The sequence below is a fragment of the Halyomorpha halys genome, unplaced genomic scaffold (assembly GCF_000696795.3).
Source record: "Halyomorpha halys isolate HHAL.00 unplaced genomic scaffold, Hhal_1.1 Scaffold354.1, whole genome shotgun sequence".
Classification (NCBI taxonomy): domain Eukaryota; kingdom Metazoa; phylum Arthropoda; class Insecta; order Hemiptera; family Pentatomidae; genus Halyomorpha; species Halyomorpha halys.
Genome location: NW_027111517.1, coordinates 234875 through 258123, shown reverse-complemented (window position 1 = coordinate 258123; position 23249 = coordinate 234875). Strand labels below are relative to the sequence as shown.

Here is a 23249-nt window from a genome sequence, read left to right as displayed (position 1 = left end):
TATTAATTTTATTTTAATTATATAAGTTAAAATTACAGTTATGTAAATATTTTTATACACATTTATAATACATGTATAATTTTTCTATACAAAACTTTATTTATAAATTAAATTATTTTATCATCTCATTTCTTTATTTGACGTTTCTATTTTCACATTAGAATTTTAAATCTCGATAGCTTGGTGAATTCTTTTGCAGTCCTAAGTGACAAGACTTCCAAGTTCCAGTGCTTATTGAAGAAAGCAGATTATTTGTCAAGATACTTCAATCGGAATAAAGGTAAGCAGTTATCTTCACTTTTTAATTTCAAAATTTAATTTTTATTGTTTTACTCAATGTTGATATATAAAGCCAAAGGTAATATAAATAACATATCCTCCAGGGCCCTGTTTCATAATAAAGTACAAACTAATACTATTAGTCTTGTCGATGTAACTTAATACAATTACACTGGCTTGCACAATAGTACTTAAGTACTTTTTAACTTTTGTAATATCACTAATAGTCCTCCCTATTATGAAAACCAATTGGTATTACAGTAATTAACACACTGTTTCTATACTTGTATTTTGAACTAATTCCATTAGCTTTCATTATGAAACAGGGCCCTGGAGGCCTATCACAATATATTTGATCATGTGCCGAATTATAGAGAAGGTTCTGGATCATGAACAACGAAAACAGGTCACCTTCAATAGGAATTAGACAGGTCTTATAAAGGGCCTTCCGGGGATGCATGTCAACATGAGAATCACTAATACCATTTTAAATGATGCACAAAATAAGAAAGGCGAATGTGCGGAGGTGTTTCTTGGCATTGTAAGTGCTTTTGACAATGCTAGCCATAACCATATCATGAGCTCACTTGAAGCTGACATAAGCCAGATTGTGACCAGGGATGTGTGGTCCTCACAGGTTTCATGAATGACCAGGCGGTTTCAGCGTGCAACAAGGGTACTGCAGAAAGAATTATTGACTGTGTTCAGAGGGCATTTAAGGAGATTGGTTTGGCTTTAAATCCTCGCAAAAGTGTGGGCATCGTTATGAATAAAGGAGAGCTGGAGATGAGGTTCTCCCTTGAGAATGGAGATAGCATCCAGACAATTGAAAAAGGTGAGACCATTAGATATTTAGGATGCACAATCTTGGGAGAGCTACAGTTCAATGAAGATTCGGTGACTAAGTTGAACAAAAATCTGAACAAGCTAGTCGCCTCTTTCTTGCTTAAGCCTGAGCAAAAGGTCATATTGTCAACCAATATGTGTTCCCGGGTCTTACTTACCTTCTCCAAACTGCAGAATTTTGCAGGAGTGTCAAAGCTATTATAGGACTTACTGGGAACAGCTCCATGTTGTACGCTCCGAGAGGTATAGAGGTTTAGGCTTAATCCGCTGCCAATGGGAGACTCCTTTACAGCATTGGTCCATTGCTCAGCGAGTATCCAATGTACCCGATGCCCTGTTCCAGTCCACATTTGATTGTTCAGCCAAAATTGTTGAATGTGCAGATAGATTGGGTGTTGATCAGGGACATCAGAGTGTGAGGGCTCTACAACAGTTAATACGTGAGAGAGTGTTTCAGGAATGGGTCAATTGCAGGTAGTAGAGCATTGGAGTGCACCATTTCAAGGAGACCTCGAAAGCAAATAAATTAATATATGACCAACAAATTCTTATGGGATCTGAATGGTCCAATGCCCTGAAACTAACCATCAATTATGCACCCTGCATGGAGTCCCAGGTATCAGCAGACAGGTCAGAGAAGTTGTGTCCCTCTGTCACAAATGCAAAAGAGAGTCTGAAACACCATCACATGTCCTGGGAAAATGCCCCCAACAACCCCAACACGCCGGTACCACAGAGTAAAGCATGAATTGATGAGACTCCTTAGAGAAAGGAATTTTGCCTGCTTCGACGAGGTCTACTGCATAGATTCAGAGGGATCTATGTGATATGCTCATATTGTCGCTTTCCCCAAGACAGGTAAGTCGGCATTCATTCTGGATCCCACAGTGAGGTATAAAAGTAATGACCTTGACCAAGCAAATAAAGTAGATAGAGAAAAGAGGGAAATATACAAAAAATGTATCCCTTTTCTTAAGGAAAAGTTCTGTGAGAGCTTTGGAAAAAGTAACTTCTATGTGAGAGGCCTCTGGTTTGGAGCTCATGGAACGATTCTCAGCACAACTTGGAGCTTCATGGAGGAGCTCGGGGTCGATGTCCAGGACGTGGCTAGGTTGACAGAGAATATAATACTTGACTCCCTGGGAATCATACACCACCACATGCATGGAAATTAATGAGTAGGGAAGTTGAATTAAATTATATTGTTACAATTTAATATTAATTTTATTATAATTATTTATTAGAGAATTAAGTTAAAATTACAGTTTTGTAAATATTCTTTTACACATTTATTCATATTTTTATATACAAAACTTTATTTCTAAATTAAATCATTTTATCATCTCATTTCTTTATTTGACATTTTTATTTTCACATTAGAATTTTTACTGTTTCTTAGAAATTTAGTAGATTTTATCCCTTTAAAAATAGAAATTTCTTCAATATTTTACAAATTTAACTTAAAATAAAATGTATCTTCAGGTGTATATCTTCAAATTAATTGAATAAAATATTGATTTTACTCTTAAAATACTCAGTCATGATCTAATTTTGCATATATTTAATGTACTTGTTTATTTTCTCTTATTTAGTCCTTTCCAGGAAATTCTTTTTATATGTTTTCAACTACTAACTAGTAGTCCCTTTTTTGAGAATGAAATTACAAAACTTTCTTTCTAGTACCATTTATATCCAAATACTTTTGAATGATTAATTTAACTTTATATGTAGGTGATCCATATATAGAATTTTTATTGTATTCTCAATATATGATTTTAAAATACAAGTCGATAGATCATACAGATCTGTTTACCTTTTAATCATATAATAATGTATATTATCAGGATTTAACCCATAGCATACTATTCTAAATTATTATTTTAATTACATGAATCAATATAAATAATAATCTAGTTATTGTAAATTAAATTATATTTATAAATTCCTAAATAATATGAATATATTATTAATTAATTTATATTAATTGCAAAGTAATCAGTAACATTTTCTTTTCAAATTTAATTGCAGATCTCTATTGTTAGTGATTTGTTGGGTACAAAAAAATCTAATGTTTTATTTGTAAGTACTTTTTATATTATTTACTTTAATACTGTCTGATCATGGTTAAAATTTAACTTTTTTTTTTTTTTTTATTTTATTGATGGTGTAACCATACTGAGTGCCTTAGTTCTTTGTGTTTCCTTTATGGTTAACTGTTATCTCATTATTTTTATTAAAAGTTATAATGAGCATTATAAGCATTATAAATATATTATAAGCAACGGCACAAGTTTAAAATAAGAAGATTAGGTTTTCTATTGAATAAATGATTATTAATAAAAAAAATTTTCTCAATTAATATTTTTTTTCAGATAAATATTTATATCTTTTGTGCCAATGCATTCGAAAATTTTCTTGAGCTACTTTATTATTCCCTATGAACTTTAAAGAACTATAGCTGAGGAAAAAAATAGAGCAACATTTGTAGTTCTTTCGTTAAATTTACTTATGGGGTAAAGTTAAAAATGCCATTTTATTTTATCTCTGAGCAAGAATTATTTTCAACATTTTGTTTTTGTTATTAGTTATTAAAGAAGTACTTTTCTTTTCCTAGATATTATTTCATGTATAATATATAAGTTGTATCATCTATATATAAAAATACATGTAATAGGGAATAGTTTGAATATTTGTCCACAATAAAATTTTTAACTACTGGACCGATTTACGTGAGGTTTTTTCAAAATGTTCTGGGTCATATGGGAAGGTTTAAAGTTACTGAAACCCTCGATTTATCAGGTATAAAAAAAGTTTAGGGAACGGCAAAATTTCACAGTAAATAAAAACAAAAATTTTAATCATTTGATTTTATTTATTTTTTTGTAAACTGTAAAATGCGTGAAAAAAACTTTTGTTCTTGGTAAAAAGTTCTTTAGAATTCTTGTATATTTGCGTCTTTTAAATTGAAAACCTAAATTAGGGATTGGCCACATTATTCTACCCCTGGGGCAGCTGACATCCATAAAAATATTTTTCATGTGATCTTATTTCAGTTTTATTTTTTATTTACTTATTTAGACCATTCAGTAGGCAGAGGGGAGCATTTGGGCCGATTTACTTTGCACACCTTGCATAAAAATAATTTTTTTTCTATCAAATTAATTTTATATTCATAAATTAATTGATAATCAAATTAATATAACGTCTAAGAAATAATTTGTTGAATAAACGTTCCTAATGAACTTTCATGGGTAAAGTTTGATGGATACAATTGTTAAATGAAAACAGAAAATTTCCTTGTGATTTAATTTTTTTTTCATAAAATGTATTGTTAGTTTAGTATACTATGCTGTTTATGAAATTTGTTTGCACTTAAAGCTACAATATGGAACACGGTCAAGATCACACCAAAAGGATAAGAAGTCGTTTATTAATTATTTGAAATAAATATAAGGTATACACAATTAATAATAAGATATCAAAGACATTTTAGGTCTTAATGATATTTCTAATTTTATATTTTTTATTAAGTTTATAATTTTTTTTCTTTATAAGTTGTAAGGTAAATATTTTTGATCCTTAAATATAAGTATGTGATAATGAAGGAGTCTAAGGCATGCCAATTTTAACAAGATATTCAAATAATAACTTTTTTTTTTTTTAAGAATAATATATTTCCTAAAGAAATAATTGCATGGATAGAAGAGACTGGTAACATAAAGAGCTATAGATATATTGTTCACATTTGATTTTGTGTCATATGACCATCTTATTCTTTGATTCAATAAATTCAAGTACTAAACTTTTAAGTATCTTACTTAAATTGCCAATTTAATAATTTTGTACTAATTATTAAGAACTAGTGAATAATGATGAAAATAAAATATATTAGGTTAATTTAGAAATCAAAAATCCTCCTAAAACGTATCCTATCCATAGTTCAATCACAGAGTTTTCCCACACATCAATTTGGATTCCACCCTAGGCACTCCACAGTTCAACAAGGCCTCAGAGTCGCTATCTCTTCAGCTCTTGAAAAGAAACAAACATGCTCCGGTATGGCATGCCGGATTGCTTTTCAAGCTCAAATCCATATTACCCCAAACCTTATCCTCCGCTCCTACCTCTCAGATCGTTCCTTTCAAGTTCACAGTGGTTCTGAGTACTCAAGTATCTACCTCATCGAGGCAGGAGTTCCCCAAGGCAGTGTCCTGGGTCCTGTCCTCTACATCCTCTTCACTGCTGACATTCCCATCACTCCAGACACGTTCTTGGCAACATTTGCTGATGATACAGCTATCCTATCCTCCAGTCTCGATCCTGTAACAGCCTCATCCAATCTCCAAACACACCTCACCCAGATTGAGCAATGGTGCAACCAATGGTGGATAAAAGTCAATGAATCAAAATGCACCCACTTGACTTTCACTCTCCGCCGCAGCTTCTGTCCACCTATCACTTTTAATAATATTCCTCTACCCAGATCCGACACAGTGCGATACCGTGGATTCATTTTATACAAAAGACTCACCTGGAACCAACATACTAGACTTAAAAGACAAGAACTCAACAGACGATTCAGCCAGCTATACCGACTGCTCAGCCGGACCTTTCATCTCTCACTAGAAAACAAACTACTAATTTATAAAACTATACTCCGACCTATCTGGACCTACGGACTTGAACTTTGGGGAACAGCTAAACCATCGTACATCAAACATATCCAATCCTTTCAATCCAAAATCCTTAGAACCATAGTTAATGCACCCTATTATGTTTCCAACAGAACACTACACCATGACCTACATATCCCTTTTTTCTTTGACCTCATACCAATCAAATTCTCGAAATTCTATATAAACCTTTCCAACCAGCCTAATCCTTTGGTTCAAACCTTATCTAGTTCCACCCATCCTTATAGCCCATCTAGAAGGTTGAAACGGCAGTGGCCAAGAGACTTATTGTAAAATAAAAATGGACAATTGGAGTTCTGGCAATGGTCAGATTCTCCACTCAAGTTGAGTGTTAGCGCACTTGCTCAGTCTCCACTGGCTCACTACACTACCAGTGCTGCGTTGGGAGCTTTTGAGCTCTGCTCTACCCCTCACATGTGGGGAATAGAGTGGGCTCAGGGATCCTCAGGTCGATTGTGTAAATATTGTATATAAAAGTGTAAATGTGACTAGAGAATATATTATTTTATCATTATGTTATTATTATTATTATTTTTTAATACACATAATTTGATTATGTTCATTTTGCTTATCCTTCTGTTTATATATATTTTAAGAGAGATTTTTTTTTTCATTCATTTATTTATTTGTATTCTTATTTTATTTTAGTATGAATGTGATCATTCACATATCTATTGCCCACAACTGTGTGGCAGATTGTAGTATCTATCAATAAATAAAAAGTATTTAAAAAAACAATTTAAAAATTATACAGGGAGAAATCGTAAGAAATATATAGGATATATGCAATATAAAATTTTATTATTTTTAAATCATTCATTTATTAAATCTACAAACATCTCCCTAGTTCTTCTAGCATCCAATTCCTCTTCATCTTCCTCATTCTCCATATCAAATAGCAACACAGGTTTTTCATTCTGTTGCTCTATATCACAAGCAAAGTCATCATCCAGAGCAATATTATGTAGAACACAGCATACTATGATTCAGTATTTTATCTCTATGATCACAGACAACTTGCAACTGAAAAATAACGAAGAAAAATTAAATGATCAAAACCAAAATAGAATCATTAAGAAATAGAAGCCTTTTTTTTTTTCTAAAATATTCCTCTGATTTTTTTTTTTTTTTCGTCAGTTGGTCATCTTAGTATTGCTTTGAACAGGTTACTCAAAAAATAGTGACCCTAACAATTATCTTATACAGAGAGCTCAAACTAATGTTGAAACGGTCAGACATCTCTAAAACTTGATGTCTGGTGACCGGTGAACCATAAAAAAAATGTAAAATTAAATACATTTAAACATAAAAATTTTATATCTTTTGTACTTCAACAACTTAACTGATTCAGGGCAGATATTTTTCCATGTGGCTCAATCTTTTCGATCTTATAAAAAGCACTTTTACTAAACTGATTAGCAATTCTCGTTGTTACATTACGACTGACTCGGAAATGACTAAAAAAAGTCATCTCACTGTACTTTGGCACAGTTTTTGCTAATGTAATAGGAAATAAAGATATAATTAGAGTTGGAAGAAAATAAGAGTGTTGCTATATCAAAATGTAATTACCTAGGAAGTGTTTATTCCTTGTTGTGTAAATTGGCTCAATTTCATCATTGCTGTCATCATCAGAGTCATCACTTTTCATTTTTGAGAATAGCCACCAAAGCTGAACAGTCCAGTGATAGGTGGATCCATCACTGATGACAGATGAACAGAATAGAAATTAAATTAGAAGAGAAACACAATATTATATTATTATATGTAACTAGAATTCGATGAATTGTTACACTTTTTTTCCCCTATCTGCTTAATTAACTTTTAAAAAGTGATTTAAAAAAAATCATCAAATTCTGCTTTGAACACCTAATAAACATTTTAACATTTTTACTATTTGAGGCATCTTACGACAATGTGTTTTGGGCGTTGATGACCTCAGGGTTTTACGCCTTAAAGCCCCAGACAACAACAACCACAATGTGTTAATTAATGAAAGGAATGTTTTCTAAATATAAATCATATACATAAAAGAAATAATAGCATTGTCCAGCAACCACTTTTGACAGTCAAAGTATATGATGAACAATATAGGGCCTGCCAGTATCCTGATACTTCTCTACAAGCAAAGTCCTCTTCTCCTCCAGTGAGGGATATTGTCCCCGTAGTAATGGGGGACAAGTCATTTTGGAAAAAAACAAAATATATGGTTATGGAAGAGGTACCTAGGCCAGGAGAGGAGGTGACCTTTGGGGAATACCAATTTGAGAAGACTAATGTTTTTGTATATCGTGGCTCATTGGTAACTCAAGAAAACGAATCTGAACAAGAGATTTGGCATAGGATCATAGCAGAAAATCAGTGCTATTTTTCTATGGCAACGCAGTTCCGCAGTAGAGCTCTTTCCAGAAAATCAAAGCTTTTTCTTTATAAGATGATAGTGCGCCCAGTCTTGCTGTATGGTTGTGAGACTTGGACTACCTCCCGGGCTTGTGAACAGGAACTCCTAGTCTTTGAAAGAAGAATCCTTAGACATTTATATGGTGGTGTTCTTATTGGAGGAGAGTGGAAAGGAGGAAAAACCAGGAGCTGTACACTATGTTTAAGGAGCCCAATATAGTTAAAGTGATGAAAATTCCAAGACTGAGATGGGCAGGCACTCATCGTTAGGATGGGCAGTGAGGATCCACCAAGACAATTACTGATGGAGCCACTCCATGGTACCAGGAGAAGAGGAAAACCAAAGCTGTTATGGGCTGATGGTGTTGCTGCTGATGCAACAAATATACTGGGGCTTCGGAATTGGATGGTGGCTGCAAGGGACCGAGACAATAGGCGGAAGCTGCTGGAGGAGGCCAGGATTTGACATAGGATTGTAGAGCCACACTAGTACTAGTAGTAATGGGGGACATGTCTAGGGGCAATTCACAAACACATTTTGCTGCACAAAACACCATGGCATACTATATGTGCAAAATTTATCTAATTCTAATTGGATTTGTAGTCCAATGCAGCCCTTTTATGGCAAAATTTCTGGTTTGGGAGACATTCCCAATAAAAATATTAAGGGCTGGATTATATTCTTAATTGTTTTCTTATTAACAACAATTGTTGATAACTGGCAGTTTTTAATCTTCTGAACAACAAAAAACAACATTATGTGCTTGTACCAAGTTAATGGAGGCATACATTTAGATACAAAAGGCTAATTGTACTAAGGAATATTAGGTTTTACAGTATATTGAAAAATTCTTAATTACTTTTTATGTACCATAGTAAACTATTTTGAATGTACATTAAGAGGGGGAAAAAAATGTATTTATTATAATAATACTTACATGCCTCTTCAAGAATTGCAAGAAATAGATCAATTTCAGCCATATCAGAGCCTGGTTTACACTTTTTCACAGCCACCTAAAAATTAATTTTGTTTCAAGTTATTTTTTTTATAGAACAATAAAAGCTCCTAACCATTCTAATTAAACTTAGATAATTATTTACTTATACTATATATAATTTTAAGAATTTTTAAATCATAATTCAACAATATATAAAATATTTGCTAATTATCTTCAATTGAATTGAAAATGACAATGTTAATGACAATGAATAAGACAATCTATTAAACAGTTATCAAACTTATAATCAGGTAATGTAATGTAGTATAGATAGTAATAAAGTATTATTAGAAAACTTGAGCCGACAATATTCAAATAATGAATTCACAAAAAAAATGAAAAAATGTTTAGAAAAAAAAAAGTTTAATAACAAAAAATATATTTACAACTGAATTTACCTTAATAGACAGTATTCAAAATGAAACAAAGATTATCACCCTACACTCACTGACGAAGCAGAAGAACTAATCAACAGAAACAAGTAACCTCCCATTTTCGTAACTTAGCAGACCGAGAATCAAGGAAAAACGTTCTAAGTGTCTACCCAATCCCCAACTGAGCAATGCTCGATCATGTGTAGTATTTCAATCTGGAACTCAGTTTCACTTTGGCCTCACCAGGTTTCAGAATGCCTCTTGGAACACAGCTATTATAAACTACTTTATAGTACATTCTAGGAGTGCTAATTGACATCTGTAAGTCGGATGGTCTCAGAGATTATAGTTTTTTATAAATCAAATATTTATGGGAACATCAAGAAATCAATATTTCGGGAATCTTCTTCTCCTTCTTAATACTTCCTCTTCTACTGCAGAGCAGTGTGAGGAGCTTGCGTATTGAGCCAGATCCATAATGCTTGGTCCTGTACCACCTGGCATCACCTATTCTATTCTAGTCCACTCTTTTACAATGCTTCTTTGACTGCACCATCTCAAATATTTCTTGGGCTTCCACTTGTCTTCTATCGACTCTCGTTTCATACATTAATTTGGCTATTCTTTCCTCCTGCATTCTTTTTAAATAATGGGCCTTAGTCTAATTAACCTTTAAACTACCTTAGTCTATTTTCTTCTATGGCCGGTTTGACTCTCAGGTTACGATTTATTGTAGTATTTCTAACTTTATCCTTTCATATTTTCTTTCTCCTCTGTCCTCCTCAGGTACCTTATTTCCATTGCTTGGATTTGGCTCATATGTCTTGAGGTAGTAGTCCAGGACTCGCTCCCATAAGTCAGTAAGGGGATAAACATAGTCTTTTATACTATTTTTGACCTTTTTTATTACTTCTTTTTTTCCCCAGAAAACCAGTCTTGAGTGAATGGAAGCATTTTCTGGCCAATTTTATTCTTTCTCAGACGTCTACGTCCACCCAACTGTTTTTCGTTAAAGTGAGCCCCCACACTGGCTCATTACCAGTGATGCGGCGAGAGGGATACGCTGGCTGTGTAATTGTGTAATTATAGTATATATTATTTTATCATTATTTTATTTTATTTATTTATTTTTCATACAGATAAATTGATTATGTTCATCTTGTTTATTCTTTTGTTTGTATATATTTTAAGAGAGTTTTTTTTTTTTTAATTTATTTTATTTTATTTATTTATTTTTTTTATTTTATTTTAGTATGTATGAGATCATTCATCACTATTACCTATTGCCCACAACAAATCTATCAATCTTAAAAAAAAAAAAAGTGAGCCCCCAGGTACTTGAAATCTCTAATTTCTTCCCTTCTTCCTATTCTCATTACTTTAGTTTTGATTGTCTTAATTCCCATGTTTAAAAGCTGCAGTTCATCTTATAGGATTCTGAGGTTGATCTGGATATTTCTTCGGTTGTTCCCGAACAAAACAATGTCATCCGCAGAAGCCAGGAGTATAAGATTGATTAGATTTAATTCTCTATGACCTAGGCCTCATTTTCATCTTTGTCCTCTTCAGTGCCATGTTAAGTACCACTATAAACATTAGTAGGCTATGACTACAACTCAGCCGTATTCCCTGGGTGCTCTCAAATTCCTTGGAAATGTGGTTATTTTTTGTGAATATATTTTAGCCAATTCCATAAAAACTACTACTACTATGAAGATACTCATTATCAACTTCTTTAAAGTACATTCAACAAGTTGTAATTTGAGCGCTGACTGACATCTGTATGTCTAATGCTCTCTAAGAAATAGCTTTCATAAATCAAATATTTATTAGAACAACAAGTAATCAACATGTTGTTAATATATTTTTGCGAATATCATGAAAACTATTATTCCTTATGAAGATAAACATTATAAACTACTTTATAGTACATTAAACAAGCTTTGGTCTAAGTGCTTATCTCTGGTACTATTGAACATAAATGCTCTATAGGGGGTCATATTTTAGCAAATATACTCAACTATAAATTGGCTTCCATTAGGTTTTTTTTAGTAATGTAGTTTTAAAGCAGCAACCATTTTAATTTCCCCTAACTAGAGACTACATATAGATTTAATTTAAATAATCAAAAATCGCACATTGGCAGAGAAAAAAAGTGAGAAAAGCAATACAATTTCATAAAAGTGGCAGCAAAAAAAACTATAACATCTTATTTCCTGAAAGATTTTGGAGTTTTTAAAGTTGAATTTTGGATTGTGTCTGTACAATGCATGGCACAGCACAAGCTTAGCAGAGAAGTTTCTTTTGCGTCAGTATTTATCCTATTTTCATTTGCATTCAGCATTAATCTTATATTGCTCTCTAAAAACGGGGGTTATATTTTTATATATACACTACATGCTAATATATAAAAAATGTGGCTACACAATCACTAAATGTTTCTTAGTCCCCTAATAAAACAAATAAAAAGAGTTTTTGAGACATTGAAAAGTAAATAAAAAATAAAAAAACCAAAACAAAACATAATTGTTGCTCTTAATAGATTCAAGGAAATCAGTGAATTGTTGGACCTAGATATGAAAATTTCTAAAATGAAAGATTTACCTGATTAACCTAATGTAAAAAAAAAAACTTCTGGGCATGTACCTGCACCATATACAACCTTCAGAACATGGGGGTCTGTGTTATAAAGTACAAAGGAAAGGTGAAATGGTCTGAAGCTGATTTTCACATTTGATGGCTCATATTATTCAACTTGATGCCGTGATTATTTTGAAAAAAGTAAAGTTAAGGATACTAACAATGATTGTATGAAATATGTTTAGTCTCTCCGGCTGTACCTATGTAACAATTTTTGTGCAAAAAACTCGATCAATTGATTTGAGGTTTTATGGCTCAAATTACACAATCATGTTCCAAGAATGTTTTAAAACCTAAGGAACATCCCAAACCCTGTGCTTTAAAGCTCTAAACAATAATGTTTTTTAAATAGTGCACGGATTAAGCATGGATAAAATCTAACTCAAATTTATTATAGAGAAGAATAGATATCTAATGCAGGAATTCTCGCTAGGGTAAAGTAGTAAAATATAAATTAAAAATAAAACATAATATAAATATGAGTAGAGAAAACCAAAAGACATAAGGGAGTTGTAAAAGAAAAAAAGAAAAAAAAATGATACAGTAATGAATTATAAATACACAAAAATTAATTTATACTTTCTATTCCCTCCCACCTCTAACTTTGGTATATTGATTTCAAAACACAACTTTTTTCTCTATCTTCATCAATAGCCAAAATATGGGTATATGAAACCTAAATATTTGGCTGTCATAGTAAAACGGAATGATAATGTCGAGTTCTAAACAGATGGTCATTCTGGAGTGGTTTTTAAGTTTGGTGTCAAATATAAGAAAAATAGTCCAAGTATTCTTGAAGAAAATTTGAGGATGGTGAACATGTGGATATTTTATGTTCGATTTTTTAATTCTAAGTTTCTAAAAATAAATGTAAGATTTGACTGATTTTCTTGGATGATTACAGAGTTCAGTTGGTTCATTATTGAAAATATTGCCAAAAGTTTGAAAAAGGATCACAAAGTAAAATTTAATTTGTTTCCTGATTTCTAAGTTCCTTCCATAAGTACATAACCAGTAAAAATATGTCTATGCCCTTTCAAAATAAAAAAATTATGGCACAACTATCTATGTCATCTACTCCCCCCCTTCTGGGCACTCTTGCTAACCTTATTTTACATAAAATTCCAATTTAAATACAATAAACACGGATGAATATTGATCACAGGCCTTCCTGGAAAGATCATACATCTCAAACAACTCTAGTGAATTGTAAAGATTAATGAATAGTTTTCTACAATTAATTTTTATGATTTCCAGAGATATCAAGATTTCATGCTAAGTTGCAGAAGGTTTTACCAGACCACCAGTGCAAGTACCTTCTTGCTTCCTTCATACGCCATACTATACAGTCCCATTTTCTATCTCATAGCCAATATAATCTAGTTTCAATTGGAAATTTTCTACAAAGTTAATATATAGTTTTAATTATTGAAAAATACTTCCATAAGATTACTTTGGAAGGAAACATTTTTATCAATACTGGTTCAATTTTGAGTTGAGATCAAGAGGTCTTTTGATTGTCACAAAATAGTGTGCGAATTTTAGGGAGTCCGTATAAGCGGGGGGGGGGGGGGTAAAGAATTATAAAAAATAAGGTTAAGGTAGGGTGGGGCGGTTAACCTGATTAGTTTCAAGAAGGTTCCTTGTGAGCAGGTTGAATTGGAGCAAAAGTGAGCGGGTTGGGTCTCGAGTGGTAGGTTTGTAAGTAGTTATGTCAGACAAAAGGATGTGAATTTTGTCAACATATTCAGATTTGTCCATAACCACAGTCGAGTTACCTTTGTCAGCTTTAGTGATTATAAGCTGGTCATTAGATTTGATGAAGGAGCGGGTGAAAGAAAGGTCTATAAAAAAAAGGAGAAAGAATGGAAGAACGGAGTGGGGGGTGTTAGAGGTGGTTGGAAATTATGTTACAAATGCGCATACGAGAAAGCTTCATGTATTCTTCAGAAATACTAAAAAGATCGTCTCGATCAATAAATTCTAAATTGGTAATTAGAGAAGGTATAAGGTGAGAAACATTTGAAGGAGGTGTAGAGAAACTAGGGCTTAAACTTAAACATTGGGGGGGATAGTGGTGGAAGATATGTTATGGACCAATTCTTCACTACCTTTATAGGATAGATTTTATTATTTAAAGAAGATTGATAAATATTATCAAATTTGGAAATTAGAGAACGTTTTTTATTTATTTTTTGATAGATAAACCGATTTTTTGGATACTGTTATTGAGGAGGGCCATGTTATTTTCGCCAATAACGGAGGTGAGTGAATGTGAAAGATTAGAAATTTTATATTTAAGGGATTCAATTTGTAGAATGATTTCCCTAATTTTATATATGGTTTTAGGAAAAACTGAATAAGATCTGCATTTCAGAAGGAAAATACGTTGTTGGGTTTTATCAGTAAGGCGCTTGTGTAGATTTCACAGGGTGTTAAAACTAGATTTATGAAGAGGGAATTTTAATTTAAATTGAGAAACAACGTTAATATCAGTAGGGCAATGTAAAATAGTAGAGTTGGAGAGATAATGACAGTGGGGATAAATAAGAAGATCAGAAGAAGAAGCTAAGGGTGACGAAGTTTGAAGAGATGATGAAGTAAGAGAAGATGAAGTAGGAGTAATGGCACGTGGAGAGTTAATGTTCCGGTGACGTAGTGGTGATGCAACAATACGGTGGTTTAAAAGGAGAGCACTGTGCGGATATTGTTGTAACTGGTGTTTTTATCTTGAGGGCCCCGTGTGTTTAATTAATTTAAATTTGACCGCACCCGGACCAAATTCTATTTATTGATACACACAGTAAATCACCAATCTTCCAGTACGATCATAAATTTAGTTTGAATCTATCCCATAGGAAAGTAATACATTTGTGACAGCTACTTTTCTAGATCTATAAGATAGAAATATTGGATAACCCTCAGAACCAGAGCATGTACTGAACCCCTGACCCTTGATGGATTGTAGTAGTACAAATTTTCATTTTTCATTGTCTTTAATTAACAAATTATTAGAAAATATAGGGATCTGTGTGGTTTCATTGGGAAATTATTATTGTAAATAACATCAAGTAAGTGAAAAACATCTGTCAAACTGTAATCAGTGGCACAACAAGAAGTACTGAAAACTTGCACAAAATCGATGGCTAATGGATGGGGCTAATGGATCTCTTTGCCATATTGAAAGGAACAAGAGAGAGGTTTAACATTGAATAAAAATCAATTAACTATATTTGTTCCGATCCCATAATCCAAATATTTTTAAGCAGCTAAATATTAGTAATTGCAAAATGACATTTTTTCTGGACAAAACCACATATTTTTACACATCCTAGTAACATTAATAGTTTCGGAAAAAAAAAAAAAAAGAAAGAACTCTGGTCACATCGCCAAGAAACATGTCATTGGAAATAATGTGCATTTTCAAATTTGATGTAAAATAAACTAGAAATCGTTATCCATTACAAGCTTACTCAACAAAATACACCCCTATTAATTATATTTTTTAAAAGAAAATTGGATTGAAACTGATTAAGTAGACAAATTTAATATTTAAAAGCAAGGGTGTTATTCTGAGTTAAATCGTTCAACTCAACATAATAATTAACACACTGACAATTAACAAAATCTATTGTATGAAGTACAATGAAGTTTGGAAAAGGTAGATTTTTAATTTCTAATGTTGGTCATGCGAAAGGTTACAGTAATACGCCAAATTAATTCCGAGATATTTTTTCACATAAGCGTACAACTGTCCTAACATTTCTAGTATATTCCTTGCCTTTTTGTAACTGGTCAACTTTCTGAGGGTTTATAAAAAGTTTATCTACAATTTAAAAGTAATAATATCATGATTTAGAAATAACGATGATTGATGACATTGCTTTTTAAGAGTATTGTATAGTAAAACCGATTCTTAATAAGTTCCTTATTCTGAAGCTGACATCGAATATAAAATCATTTAATAAATGATAAAATACTTCATAATAGGTTAGAAGAGGTTAGTTAGAGAAAAAAAGTTAAGCCCCAGGAAAAAAGGTTTCTGTTTAACCCAGTGTAACTAAGTAACTATCATGATTTTAGAATTGCGAATAATCAAAAAATTAAATAAGATTAAAAGGAGCAGTCAATTCATTCCTCCTTTTTGTTTCCTTAAAAACATGTTTTACTAATGTTCTTGAAAATTTATTTCCATTGGCTTCTCCTATCCACCTTTTCTTTTTGAATTTTAAAGGAATAGATATTTATTTCATTTCTTCACAAGAGATACAATAAAGAAAAGGATATTTTCAAAAATAATATGGGTATTACCCATTTCCCCTTACACACCCAAAAAAAATTACAATTTCTATTGGTGTCCACTTTTGAGATCTCAAATGTAAAATCAAGTTACATAGTTGTAGAGTAAGCAAATTATTCTCCTCAAGTCAGATAAAAATATCATTTTTAGATTTATCATTGAATATTATTTAATTATAATTATGATATATAAATAATCATAAATAATAGTGTAAGATAATGAAATGAATATCCAAATTTAGAATATCATTAATTTTTTGAGTGGGGAATATAATAATTCCAGAAATTTGTGAAATATCATCAATTTATATTTTATTTATTTAGATAACAATAAGAAAATATTAGAAGATCCAATTCCATAAGATGACCATATGGGTTAAATGGGGTAATTTTCATCTATATTTTATTCAAAAGCACTAAATGGGATGGCATAAGTTCTAGTTTGATACAAAAAATTTCTTTTTCAGATGAAACCATTAGATAGATTTGAAAACTGAAAAACATGTTGGATTCAAGCCTTTTATCTACATTTTCGCTCAATTAAACTTTTTTAAATTTCCAAAATTAAGAATTTTAACCACAAAAATGTTCACATCTATTTTCCACCATTCTCTTTATCATCCATAACAGAAAAAAATGCATATTTTAAAATAAAAATCTGACTATTTTTTCCCTTAGACATATGTTGTCTAAGAAACACACCAGTATGTCATCCTCTTGCAGCTTAGGAGTCTTTCAGAGCAAATAGCCAATATTTTTGAAAATTTGGATATTTATATTATGTTTAAGAAAAAAATACAGTAATTATTTACTTTTAAATCTTATATCCACTCAGGGCAAATGGGTTATCAAACAATTTATTGTCCAGTCAAGAGAGGTCATGTGGTATTCAGCTCCATAAGGAGATGCCATTAGATGTCTATTCTGCAATTCATCTACGGTGGTCAGGAGTCAATTAGCCATGCTGATCGTATACAATGCTGAAATCATGAGACATTAGTTTAGCACTGAAATATAATTTTTTAATAATAATAATAATTTTATAATTTTTGTAAATGAATAAAACCCAACCCCTTAATGAGTAAGGTGGACCCACTTTAGACAGACACAAGTCAACATAAGGTGAAGCTACATGAGTGGCTTTTCACTCCCCCAACTGAGCTTTTCTCTTATCCACTCATTAAACTCTCCCCATAGTATACCATCCATTACTTTTATGAAGTCATTGTGTTCCTATTAAAATATATCGATATCTCTACATAACAATGAACATAAAATGTGAAAAAATTACACGAACCAACTCTGAAACACTTTCCAAAAAGAGGCTTTAATTATAAATATTAAGTATAATAAAAAAAAAAATTATAAAATACTTTAGTTTATGCTATAATATTACAAAATATTAAAAATTGGTAGAGGTTTTCACACGTTTCAGTGGTATAAAATGAATTTGTTTACAAATCAATTTTTTTCCTAAGAGGTTACTATCTGGAACCAGGACCACTCATTTTAACTCTTGCTGATCATCTTTCAAAAATTTCACTGCGTATAATATTTATTCCCAATCAAAAAGAGTACCATGGCTTATATGAGTCTATAGTGAACCATTAGATATAACTATCCAAGGACAGTGCTAAAGCCTTAGATGATCTCCATATGCTCAGTGGAATATTTGATTCACAGGGCCTAAGGTATGTAATGCAATCATTATTAATGTGCATGTACCATAGTTTTTACAATAATTACAAAAAATACCATAATTGCTTACTGCAGCAGTTCTGTCTGTTATTTGGATTCTCATCAAATTCTCAACTGGATACTATGCGCCATTGATTGGGATATGCAGAGCTGGAATTCTCCAAACAATGAAGCTTGCTTGTTCCACAAATACGGGAGAGGGAACACAAAACTTATCTTCCTCCTTATTCTGTAGATCTTCTGTTACCATATTCATTTATACCTTTTATCTATCATTAATTATAATACTAATGTTGAGAGTAATTTTTATTCCTTACATGAGCAAGTGCTTTAAACCTCATTTACACTTTCTATAATTTTTATTTCAATAACTTAACTTAGCACACTGAGTGCCAATGTCGAAGCATATTTTACTTTCCTCAAGATAGTGGCTTGCTATTTGGCACTAGCCTTGGCGAAACCTTTTAGAAGCTCTAGTGACCATCCGCCAAAAGTAAGCATCATTTTATTATTTGTCTTCAATTACCCCATAAATAAAGGTAATTCAATAATAATAGATTATTACTTCTTATTAGTCAAATGATTCCTATTATTATCTGTAATAGGGAAATTACCAATACAATTACATTACAATATAAGTGCTCAAATACAATATATATAAAATACTAGTGAGAATCCAGATCATTATTCATGATATTACATGCCAACAACTTCTTGACTTTCTGAGACAGCATTAGTGGGTGTTAAAAAACAAGGGCCCAGTAATACTAGAAAGATTTTAAAATAAATAATATAGTCATATTATTTGCTTTATACGTCATGGAAATGATTAAAAAAAAAAAAAAAAGGTTAATTTATTGGACTATATTCCTTTCAAATAATAATAAATAAAGAATTATTTGACTAAGTGCATAAATTTTAACCAAAATTATACTGGTTCAATTCTTGTTACATCACTTTCATCCAAACTACTGTTTGTTAAAATGGCACAATTAAATCTGATCACACCAATCATTTTACACATTACTATTCTAACTAAAAAGCAGAACGTTAATAAACAATTTACTTCTATCAAATATTCAATAAATATAAATAGGAAATTCATATTAATCACAAAAATATGAAAAAAAAGTAAGTGTCACAAAATTAATAATAAAGCTTTAGATTGTAGATTGCAGGGTCATTTAGTGCAATTCCACTTTTTAAACCTGTCTGAGAGAAAATTCACTTTTACAGGCTTGCTTATGTTAATTGCATCCTCAACATAGAAGTCAAAAACAACGTATTTGTATAATAGATCAAATTAGCACTAGTTTAAGGAATACAGTACAGTAAAACTATTATAATCAAAATTCATATATCTTATTTAACTAGAACGTATTTGTTTCAATAAAAAAATCAGCTAAATATTATTTAATTCAAATCTTTTCCAGATATTCTAATGGTAACATTAATAGTCACTTTGATAATACAATATTTGATTGAAACGTTTACCTTGAAATCCTTTTAATGATCATAAGTCCTTTTGAACAAGGAGCCTTATTCATTCTTAGAATAGTAGCAAAATATGAGGAAAATTAATTTAGAACAGAAAAAAAAATATTGTAAATGTTTTAGTTATATAGGATTAAGGCAACAAATTATTTTATTTTAATTAAATTAAAAGCCACCTTTACAAAATACAGATTTAAGAGATTTACCTGGAGGACATAATGGATGAAAATTCACATCATTAGAATTTATGGGTCTTTTCCTTACTCCTTTCTTGATTTCCAAGAATTTAATAAACGGTCTTGAGCTAAAGTTCATTGAAGATAGTATCGGTCTCTGGGAAACCATTCTTTTAAATATTTCAAGGATCACTTCCTCACATTAAAGTGAGCAGCCAAAATCTGAAGTCTAAGTACAACTTTCATATTTGAATTGGAAGAACTAATTCGACAACAGAGTTTGTTTATAAAACCTTCAGTATGAAGCCTATTGATTAGAGATGAGTCGTTCCTCGAGGAACGGTTCCAGAAGAACGGCTCCAAAAACCGAAAGGCAGGAGCGATGAATGACACTAAAAGTAGGGATCAGGTATAGCTGTTCCTCGAGGAACAGTTCCATAAAATGAATAGTAGGAACGGTGAAAGAAACAAAAACCATTCCGTCCTTTCCTTCACCTGGTCCATGTTTCTCTCCATAGAGTGCACTTGAGTAGTACTTTCGTAATTTAGATTGAATAGTTGAAGAGAAGTGTGATATTTGTACTATCCAAAGAAAATTGTGGTAAAAATTAATTATAAATATTTTGAATATATTTTTATATTATTTATTTCAGAAAGAAAAATGAAACCTTTTAAAATTTCATTCTTTTATTTAATACTTAACAACAAAATTCCATACTTGCTTTCCTGTTTTCAAGTTCTTTCTTTATCCATGATCCTTTCTTTTATTTTCTTATTTATGTCTTACCATATTTAAAAAGCTTTATTTATATTTTATCTATTATATATTTTCTTAGTTATCAGTAATTTTAGGTTTAATTGTGGGTAAACTCATTTTAATATGAGATTATTTCAAATCCTTTGCATTAAGTATGGTATACAATGTAAGTGTTATCTAGAAGTTAGTAGATTATGTCCCTACTGGTAAAGTGTAAGTAGTGCAAATATATGAAAGTAGAACTGAACTCACCATTAATTTGTTAGTGAACGTAAAAGAATTAAAAAGGGGCATTCTGCTTTTTTTAAATTTTCACCTTAGAAAATAGTTTTAGAAGTTGGTTAATATAAATGCAGTAACCAGTTATTTTTTTTTTTATTAATTAATAGAATTTACACACTTTTATTGACTTGAAAAATCCAGAAAAAATAATTTTTGGTTGAATAGAAAAACAATTTTCAATACTTTTGATATATAGTTTGGGCTAGTCAATAAATTTCTTTGGACATTATATCCAAAATCATTCTCAGGTTAGATATTACATTTTCTCAATGAAGGCAAAATAGCTAAAATGGTTAGGATAAGTCATTCGACAGTTCAACATATTATAGAAAAATTGAGAAGATATAAAACAGCTCTCAAATTATTTAATACATTTCACTTTTAATCAGTTTATTGTAATTAAAACATTTAGATAATAAAATATGTGTAGTAAAATCAATCATATGTATAAAAGGTACCTTAAATCATCCAATCAATTGAATTAAATTAAATCTGTACCGCTACAACCCATGAAGGGTCAGGGGTTCAGTACTTTGTAAGGAAGTACTGTTACTAGACCAACAGTTGTGCAAGGAGGTGATTTGGTCAGAATCACACTCGACGGTCTCATTTTTACCCAATTAAGGAGGCTGGGTGGGCCCCAGGAGGGCTCCAGAACCTACAACAGTTGACTTATGGCTACAGTGTAACAGAAAACAATTTTCTGCCCAGCCGGATTTGAACTCGGGTCCTTGGAGTTAGTAGCCATAGGCCTTACCCCGCAGCTACCCCCACCCCACTTAAATCAGCCAAACTTTTTATTAATAAAATCCTATCTAATTATTGCATGAACCAAAGTCTTAATATTAAAATCTTAGTCTTGGAAGATTACTGTTGAACATTTTAATTTTACAGATATGCATTCTTCGTCAAAAAGCCATTATTGTTTAAAATTCATGTGTGATCACAATAGTCAAATTGGTGCAAATACAGTGTCTCAAAGTGAAATTGATACACCTAAAGAAAATTAATCAACCTTATGTTATTTACCAAATTATCAAAGGGCATACAATACTTTATAATACTATAATATATATTACCATCATTTTCGCAGGTTGCAGTAGGATCTCTAATCTGAAATTTCTAGAACATTTGGGTTCTCAAATTAATGGGGAGCATGACAACCAACTCTATTTCTCCCATAACTATATCTTTATCTACTCGTCACTTATTATAAACAAAGCTTGTAAGTTCAAGTTTTAGAGGGCTTTAAAATGGGGTAAAATGAAATAATAAAGGGTAAAGGAATGGTGAAGAATGGAAAGGAACGAGTATCAAAAAGGACTGGTAAGTACTAAACTAGTTCCTGAAAAGAAACCGCTATGCCCATCTCTAATATGTTTGGTTCTGAATTTGTAGAGCTGCTCTTGAAGCAGTTGAGAACGGCTCCAACATTGATCACATAATGGCTTCGGTTGGAGCGGTTTCTCTGCTCTCCAGTTATTTTGGGACCCGCTCCTTTTCATTCATGCGCCAATTATTCACGTAATTTTATTTAACTCTCTTTTGAGTATGTTGTTTGAGAGAAAAATGATCATGGAAACAGCTCTTGAAGATGGACAAAAGTTCGAAGCCTTGACCAATTTAAAGATAATGATAGGAGAAATTGAAAGGTTTTGATAGTTTTTTTTCTGCTACTATATCTTGTACATTATCGTCCGATCTTACTATTTCTATAATCTACATCAATTTGATATTCTTATATCATTTTATTCATTATATATCACTTATGATCACTTTGATAGGATGAATCGATTAAATCTTGATTATATGTCTCGAAATAATTGGTTGGATGGTATTTAGAATAGCAAGATTTAAGAATCATCTTCTATATTACGGGTAGATGAATAATTTTTGCGAAATTGTTGTGCTTCTACAAGAAATCTTTGCCGTTCAGAACTTTAAAATCTGAAGTTGCATGCTGTATACATTTAATTTTAATTTTACAGAAGTGATAGTTATGCGATGCTATGAACGCTGGCTCCAAAGCAAGATAAATTATCGTTTCCAGCCATTGGGAGCTCGTAGTTGGACAAAGAGCCACACGATGCGTCCAACTTTGGAAGATATTTAGGAAGCTAAGGTGTTTCAGTATATAATCACCAAGTTTCACCACGTCTAACGTTTCTTCAAGGACCAATCCATAATTAGGAAAGATTGTAAGCTTCATTTTGTCTTCTTACAGACTCTAGCGTTGTTTTAGTTACAGAGCTATAGATATTGACTCATGTTTTCTAAACCATTTAATGTATATTTTGTTCATTGGAAGCTCT

At 31.5% G+C, this 23249-nt stretch overlaps 1 long non-coding RNA gene across 4 annotated transcripts; it reads right to left on the bottom strand.

Moving 5' to 3' along the window:
• Positions 1–6615: 6615 nt before the first annotated feature.
• LOC106681647 (uncharacterized) lies at positions 6616–22199 on the bottom strand. Of its 4 annotated transcripts, none has more exons than XR_010843981.1 (5): positions 22017–22199; positions 17343–17510; positions 9158–9233; positions 7392–7522; positions 6616–6842 (listed from the first exon to the last, which is right to left on the bottom strand). It is a non-coding gene; the product is annotated as an uncharacterized lncRNA (long non-coding RNA). The 4 variants fall into 4 exon arrangements; XR_001343281.3 differs by lacking the exon at positions 22017–22199 and adding an exon at positions 19929–20224; XR_010843980.1 differs by lacking the exon at positions 22017–22199 and adding an exon at positions 17602–19586.
• Positions 22200–23249: the final 1050 nt, after the last annotated feature.